The 9,203-nt window shown below is 36.2% G+C and overlaps 1 pseudogene; it reads right to left on the bottom strand.

Moving 5' to 3' along the window:
- The window catches only part of LOC127835552 (neurogenic locus notch homolog protein 1-like), an 88,678-nt pseudogene extending 79,806 nt beyond the window's left edge, over positions 1–8,872 (bottom strand).
- Between the last annotated feature and the right edge of the window lie 331 nt (positions 8,873–9,203).

Genomic DNA, 9,203 nt, shown 5'->3' with positions numbered 1-9,203 from the left:
AGGGGACATATATGCTTGGCAATAGTCTTGTTAATTTTTAAAATTGCAACCGTTACATGGAAGTTATATTTTCATATGTCAAAATTTACAAGTACATAAAGTAACACATTGTAGACTGTATGACGAAGTTTTCTCAATTTTGATTAGATTAATCGATATGAAACTAATATTATGCACATCTTCTTTTTATATTTGAAGTCATGATTTAATTGCTCGGTCCACACATTTGTAAGCATTATAATATTTAATGCGTACAAATCGACTGACAGAGTGACCTCTACATGAACCATTTCAAACTTAATGCTAGAGGTGACAAAGTTTCATCTGACACAAATGTGATGCACTCGTAGCGTTTGATTGTCACACACTTAAAGAGAACCGGATGTGCCGTTTTTATTTCAACCAAATACGACGAATGAGCCGTGCGGTATTAATCGTCATAGCCATACATAGTATTTTGTAAACAAAATTGTAAACATTCAAAAGGTGTAAAAGTTAAACCTAGCAAAAGAGCCTGAGATGCTGTGTTGATGGCAACCAAAAACGATGAACAAGCTGTGTCAATAGTCATAGCCGGACCAGTCAAGTTGTAGACGTATGACACTCTGGCACTGATGATACTAAAGTGATTTCCGGTCACCGAGTACGGAACGCATATGGTTGCATCCTCGTTTGCCTGTGCGTTGTAATCGTACGTCATCGAGCCTGAAAATGTAATGCTGTTTATCAACAACAAAAAACATCAGTAACATAAGTCTATGTACATAATTGATCATGTTATAAAGCAAAATCATATTGCATGTTTAAATTTAAAAATTACACAGTGGTAGAAAAGAATAGTTGTGCACATCATTTCATGGCCAATCATCACGCAATTAATATGGAATACTGTTTCATTAATTTAGAATTTCAATGTTTTGCAACATATGCTGAACATTGTCCGGTCGGTTCAAAGGATAATTTACACATAATATATTATAATTATCCACGCATAAAGGAGAATAATACCATCTATGAAATGGAACGATTACAAAATATTTATTAATCAGCAAGCATCCCTTTATATTCGGTAAATTCGTCTGCACCATATTAATGCGATTACACCTAGTTCAAATCTATGATGTAGTGATATTTTATTTGAATTGTCGTGTATATTACAGTAGTAGTAGTAGTAGTAGTAGTAGTTTTTTTGTTGGTTTCAACAAGTCTTCGAGCTTTTTAAAAGTTTAATGCAAGTATAGTTATTGAGCTAGTGTGATTTAGACATATTTTCTTCACTACTTGGTATCTTTCAAAATTTGGGACCCATTCTTTTTCAAGTCGGACTCATTAATTTTGGCCTTGGACTCATTGGTCTAAAATCTGCGAGTTCAGGGACCAATAGATAGTAAATTCTAGATTATTCACTGTGTATTAATCATTATTTGAAAGGAAAGTGGCTATGCGATCACGGCATTGCACATCGTCATGGGATTACTGTGGCCAATCACAGACGCTCATTATGATCTTGTACAGAGTAAGTTGTTTTAATCTTGAAAACGGAAATTTCTTTGAATATAAACTTGTCAAAATGTAATTAAAATATATATATTCTATCTAAAAGCGCATACAGAAAGATAAACATATTCACCTCTATTTTATATTCAAGACCAGTAAAAAAAAACACTTGTTAGAAGAGTATAAAATATTGCAATATGTTTTTTAATTTAAAACTAATTATTTTAGTTTGATTTTATTGAAAGCCGAAGGCAAATTAAGAAGGTCTCGAGTTAAGTTTCTGGGTAGAACAAGTACTTAGTTTCCTTGAGGAGATTTAAAGAACACTCCCACCGTGGAAATCAAACCTGTGACCTCCCTGTGCTTGATGGACATGTTATGCACAACGCCAACTTTTTGTATTGCAATATAAAATCAACCGTGCACAAATTACCAATGTTGCATAGTTTTTCAGTCCACTCAGGGGTACAAATACACTTGTACGAGCCTGGTGTGTTGAAGCAGGTGCTCCCATTCTCGCAGCGCACGCCCATGCACTCGTTGATGTCCATGGCGCAGGTGAGTCCGGTCCATCCACGGGCACACTGACACACTAGGAGCCCTTTGTGTTCAGACAAGTAGCATCATTTTGGCAAGGCTGCTGCAGACACTCGTTTACGTCTGAATATGAAATAATAAAATACACATGTTTTGGTAATCAATTCTCGTTTTTTTCCTATTTTTAGCATCTCATAAACCAATCGCTATAAAACTTGAAACATTCATGTATATTTGTCTCCAAATAGAAACTTGCTCTGTTTTGATCCCCACGGTGTTTTAAAAGAATTATATTCACTAAAATTTAAAAAAAAATAAAATACAGCAGCAATGCACTCCTCTAAGTTGCAAATCAATAAGAAACAAGCAAATTCGTTAAATTGATATCCCACGCAAATTGAAAAAAACAACTTATGTGACAGACAGACGGACAGAATGACGGATTGACGGAATGACATACGGACTGATGGAATGACGGATGGACGGATGGAATGACAGGTGATGGATGGATGGAATGACCGACGGACAATGTAAATTCTAAATCCCTCCGCTTATGGCGATTGATAAGAAGCACTTGTTACAACAGATGAAATTATTAAACAGAAAAAAATATTTTAAAAAGCAGAAGTAAATGTCCTGAAATGCATCTTACCGATTTCACAGTTCTTTCCAGTCCAGCCTCGAGCACACTTGCAGGAGTATGTGCCTGCTCCATTGTAGCAGATGCCATTATGGAGGCAAGGTGCGAACAGTCTGCATTCGTCGATGTCTAAAACAGATATCATACAGTGTTTTCTATAGAAGAGACAAGCGTCTGTATTGAAACGCAAGAATACTATCAAATAACCATTCAACTTATTTGAGCATACACATTTGTTTAAATTGACATATTTATAATATATATATATATATGTATATATCAGAGATAAACGTTAATTCACATTAATAACTTCATTTTAAAATGAACAGCTGACAGCTAAACTGGGCATTAAATTGTTATTTTCATTATAATTGTAGCATGCAACTAAAATTACAAGTTTGGGATGTCACTTTTTCATTTATTTATTGCTTTGGCAACTACCACTATCAGGTCCTCATAACGTAGTGAATATGAGTTCAGTGTAGAGTCCAGGACTTCATAGATTCATTACCCAAAGTGGGAGCCTTCTTTACATTTTCCCCCAAAACACAAAGTACTGGCTCTATCCTGGAAACAGACTCAATATCATTTCACAACATTGGACAATAAATGTGGCCTCTAGAGTGTTAACAAGATTTTACTAAAGTCATATATAGCCATATAAAGAAAAATGCCCAGCCCTCCGGTGGCCATGTGTTTTAAGCAACCAGCATTATTTCCGAACTCGCCCAAGATATTATTATGATAAATCTTCTGACCAAGTTTCATGAACATCGGACAATAAATGTTGCCTCTAGAGTGTTAACAAGGTTTTACTATAGCCATATATAGTCATATAAGAAAAAATGCCCCGCCCCTTGGCAGCCATGTTTTTCAAGCAAACGTAACCATTTTCAAACTTATCCAAGATATCATTGAGACCAATCTTCTGACCAGATTTCATGAAGATTGGACAATAAATGTGGCCTCTAAAGTGTTAAAAATGAAAATGTTGACGCCGCACGACGGACGACGGACAAAAGGCGATCTTAAAAGCTCACCATGAACACATTATGCTCAGGTGATCTAAAAATGTGGCCTCTTGAGTGTTAACAAAGCAAAATGTTGACGACGCACGACGGACGACGCACAAAAAGTGATCCGAGAAGATCACCATGAGCACCTTGTGCTCAGGTGAACTTAAAATAAGAAAATTAAAGTTAACAAGAAACAAGAGCTGTGTTTGTGAAACAATTGGGACAAATCTTTGGAGACAAATCGAAAGTTTCATGAGATCAGACAAAAATGTGGCCTCAAGTATGTTAACAAGTCAAAATGTTCACGACGGACGACACACGATGGACGACGCACACAAATGATTCTAAAAGCTCACCAAGAGCACGTTGTGCTCAGGTGAACTAAAAATAACAAAATTAAAGTTAACAAGAAACAAGAGCTGTGTTTATGAAACACAATGCCACCTTCTGTGTTGCTTTGAAGCCATATATTTGACCTTTGACCTTGAAGGATGACCATGACTTTGACCTTTCACCACTCAAAATGTGCAGCTCCATGAGGTACACATGCATGCCAAATATCAAGTTGCTAGCTTCAATATTGCAAAAGTAAAACTAAGGTAAAAGTCTTGGGACATAATGACAGACAGACAGACAGAAAGACAGACAGGCCAAAAACAATATACCCCGATCATTTGATCCGGGGGAATAAAGAGTGTTGTCCCTGACTAGCCTGTACTCATTTTCCCAGAAACCGGCTCAAATGTATGCATGAACTTGCTATAAAAATATGTTTAGATTGTATCATTAAACATTCTATCAATCTGTCAGTCCTATTCCATGTTAAACTAACAAAGCAGTACTCATAACGTTGAAGTTTGCTAATCCTTGTGTAGGATTTGATTTTCTACCAAAATAGTTAGCAATGATTATATGGCAATTTACAGTCATAAATTTGAAGCATTTTTTCATAGACGTTATTACTTTTCCAACCAACATATGAATTATTAATTACCAATCAAGAAATAATAAAAACGAGATGTGTTTGTGAAACACTATGTCCCCCCATGTATTTGACCTTTGACCTTGAAGGAGAACCTCGACCTTGACCTTTCACCACTCAAATGTGCAGCTCCATGAGATACACATGCATGCCAAATATCAAGTTGCTATCTTCAATATTGCAAAAATTACGGTCAAAGTTAAAGTTTGACGCAAACAAACCAACAAACAGAAGGGCACAAACAATATGTCCCCCAGTAAAGACTGGGGGACATACAAATAAGTTTGTTGATGCTGGGTTTTGCTCTGAAAAAGTGCAGTATTTCACAAGTTGGTTTATATATTGCAAAAGTAGTTGCTGGTTTGGGCTTATATATTGTGAAAAATTCAAATGCAATAGGAATTGTTTTACACTTGTAAAAAGGTGTAACAAACTCGTGTAAAAAGAATTTTTTTAAATTTAAATCTATTATGAATTTTAGATGTAAAATCTGACAGGTTTGTACGCTTTAATAATAAGGAAAATATTACACGCATTATTAAGAGATATAAAAAAGAGGAACTGAATAAATCGATAATGTTTTCAATTAGAAACAAAAGCTGTCTCCATAGGATGACATATTGCCCCCGAAAAAAGCTTTGATAGTGCATACCAAATATGAAGGTTAAACGCGGACTGTAAGTTCAAAGTCAAGGTGAAAGGGGTCAAAATTTGTGTGCGTATGCAAAGGCCTTGTCTATATACACATGCATACCAAATATGAAGGTTACATCTGAAGCGACATAGAAGTAATGAGCATTTTTAAAAAAGTGATACGGACAGACAAACAGAAATGCGATCACTATATGCCCACCTTCCGGGGCATAAAAATTGCGAGCAGTTTTGCGAGCAGAGACAGTGTTTTGACCTTCCTCCACTGAAATCACAAATGGAAACAATTTACAAGAAACATACGAATTCCACTAAAAAGCAAATTGTTTAAATGCGTTTGCAATTTTATGACAGAGAAGAGCATTGTCACTTAGAAAACAGCAGTCCTTTATCTGGTGAATGTTGAATTACTTCTGTTTCCATAGCAGCCCAAACTATGCATTTCACCATATGGCATTTTTAGTACACAAACTGTTTCATCAACCTTGCTAAACGTATTTTTGATTTGTTACAAGATCCAGATTTTAGTTTTAATTTATTTTTGTAACCATAGCAACAAAACTTTATTTTTGACTAAGACAATAAAATAATGTCACTATTCCCAATATTGCCCTCTATCCACCTACTGGGTTTGATCAACCTTTCAACACTTTTTAGTTATTCCGGGATCGAGACGCCTACCCTTTGAATGTCCCTTCGTCTATTGGCCTAGTTTAATAACACAGTCAAACAGAAACATCCCGCACTGTTCACAAACTCAATTAAATCCATCAACCATGGACAATTCCAATAAAACTCTGCACAGTCCAAAGTCTACTGGTAAAGTATATACTGTAATAACCAGTGTTATATGTGGGACATTAATTTTTGTTAATTTCATGGATTGACAGATCCAATAATTTAACACAAATAAATAACCTTTTGGCAGACACATTTTTTCCATCAAAATCCCAATTCCACACATGTACGTGTTCAAAAAAGTACTTTTTGAAAAATGACAACATTTCATGTCAATGAATATTACTGCTTTTACAGTAGTTGATTTTGGCTGGCCATTTTAACTTTTTCTAAGTATGACTTCTGAGACTACAGAGACTAGAAGACCGTGATATCAGTCATTTATTGAGTCATATTCTGAGAAAACTGGGCTGAATGCATGTGCATAGTATCAAACAAGATTAGCCAGTGCAATATGCACAGGTTAATCTGGAACAACATGTTTTGCGTTAACTGGATTTTTCCTAGGAAGAGACTCTTTTCACAAAAATACCATAAAAGCAAAAAGTTACCTCCCCTGATGAGCTGGTGCAGACTAATCTGGCTAAACTGGGAAAACACTTTACTCACACGCATTTAGTCATAGTTGTAACGTAACACTTTACGTACACGCATTTAGCCATAGTTGTCACAAAACACTTTACGCACACGCATTTAGTCATAGTTGTCACATAATGCGGCTCAATGTATGACTGGGAAAACACTTTACGCAAACGCAATTAGCCATAGTTGTCACAGAACGCAGCTCAATGTATGACTGGGAAAACACTTTACGCAAACGCAATTAGCCATAGTTGTCACATAACGCAGCTCAATGTATGACTGGGAAAACACTTTACGCAAACGCAATTAGCCATAGTTGTCACATAACGCGGCTCAATGTATGACTGCCACAGAGACTGAAAACACTTTACGCAAACGCAATTAGCCATACTTGTCACATAACGCAGCTCAATGTATGACTGCCACAGAGACTGGGAAAACACTTTACGCAAACGCATTTAGCCATAGTTGTCACATAACGCGGCTCAATGTATGACTGCCACAGAGACTGGGAAAACACTTTACGCAAACGCATTTAGCTCCAGTTGTCACATAACGCAGCTCAATGTATGACTGCCACAGAAAACAATTTACGCACACGCATTTAGCCATAATTGTCACAGAACGCAGCTCAATGTTTGACTGCCACAGAGACTGGTTCACCTATTTCACATACCAGTTTTGGGTTTAGCCTCTTCCTCAGAGTCTGAACTGGCACTCGAGTCATCGCTGCTGTCCCCACCACCTAGTATATAACAAGTTAACATTAGCTAAAGGAAAATAAGTCTTGCTCTTGGAAAATAGGACTTAATGTGTTAAGAGTCCCAGATTAGCCTGTGCATTGTGCATTCAGGAACAACACTTTTGGCTTTTATGCACATGCATTAAACCCTGTTTTCCCAGAATAAGAATTTAATTATTGCAAAATCCACAAATAAAATGACATTTAAATGTTTGCACATCGTGCAAATTAAGGAATTAAAGAGTAAAACAAGAGCTGTCTCCATAATATGACGTATGCCCCCGAAAAACGCTTTGATAGTGTATACCAAATATGAAGGTCAAACGCGGATCCTACGTTCAATGTCAAGGACAAAGTGGTCAAAATTTGTGTGCGTATGGAAAGGCCTTGTCCATATACACATGCATACCAAATATGAAGGTTACATCTGAAACGATATTGAAGTTATGAGCATTTTTCGAAACCTTAACGCAGATTTTGAAACCTAAACGCGGACCCTAAGTTCAAGGTCAAGTTGAAAGGGGTCAAACTTTGTATGCGTATGGAAAGGCCTTGTTCATATACACATGCATACCAAATATAAAGGTTAAATCTGAAGAAACAAAATTTGTGTGCGTATGGAAAGGCTTATTCCATAAACACATGCATTCCAAATATGAAAGTTTCATCTGCAGATTTCGAAACTTAAACGCAGACCCTAAGTTCAAGGTCAAGGTGAAAGATGTCAAAATTTGTGTGCGTATGGAAAGGCCTTGTCCATATACACATGCATACCAAATATGAAGGTTACATCTGAAGCGCCATATAAGTTATGAGCATTTTTCGAAACCTAAATTCAAATTTCAAAACCTTAACGCGGACCCTAAGTTCAAGGTCAAGGTAAAAGGGGTCAATCTTTGTATGCGTATGGAAAGGCCTTGTTCATATACACATGCATACCAAATATAAAGGTTAAATCTGAAGAAACATAGAAGTTATGAGCATTTTTCAAAAAAGCGTGACGGACAGACGGACAGACAGACGGAAATGCAATCACTATATGCCCACCTTCGGGGGCATAAAAACAAACATTACTTATTATAGCTCATCAGCCAACTTTCTTATCTTAAAACATTTGTTAACTACACTTGAAATGTTAGTCACATTTGATAATAAGTGTGATACTTGCTGGACAAAGAAATTCTCAGAACACACATATTTTACACTTTACCACTTAGATATGTATTTTGACGTGTTTGTAGTCTGCTAGAAAGTGATATTTAATTAAAGACCTTTTCTACTAGATTTAAGTTTTAAAGGCTTCATTTCTAACCCTTAGATACTAATGAGCAGTAAACAGCATAAAACCTGAACAGACTGCGAGTTACATGTACTCGCAGGCTGTTCTGGTTTTAGGCTGTTTGCACATAGCAATTTTCACTTTTCCTCTGAGTGACAAATGGTTAAAACAAACCTCTTATTGACAAAGAAGTCTTAACACTGTTCATTTTGATTGAAATATCATTGGTCCAATTAGATAATAATGTTTACTAACTGATAAACTAGGAAAATTAAAAAAAAAGTAAAATAAACAATGTATGACAAGTCACTTATCAACTATAATTCATCTGATAATTACAAACAATAAAACCAACAATGATTCTTTGAGGCTTGGATAACCTGCATTTGCTATCAAATGTACAACCTCAGTTTCTGCAATAATGCTTTTTGGGGTCTGTTATGTCAAAACACTTGATTTGAGCCTCCCTCTGTGAAAAAGGGGTTAAATGCATGTGCCCAAAGTGCACTCTACAGGCTAATCAGGGACGACACTTTCTG

Source organism: Dreissena polymorpha, chromosome 6 (assembly GCF_020536995.1).
Source record: "Dreissena polymorpha isolate Duluth1 chromosome 6, UMN_Dpol_1.0, whole genome shotgun sequence".
NCBI lineage: Eukaryota > Metazoa > Mollusca > Bivalvia > Myida > Dreissenidae > Dreissena > Dreissena polymorpha.
Note: the sequence above shows the minus strand (reverse complement) of the source record. Positions and strands in the feature narration are given on the sequence as shown.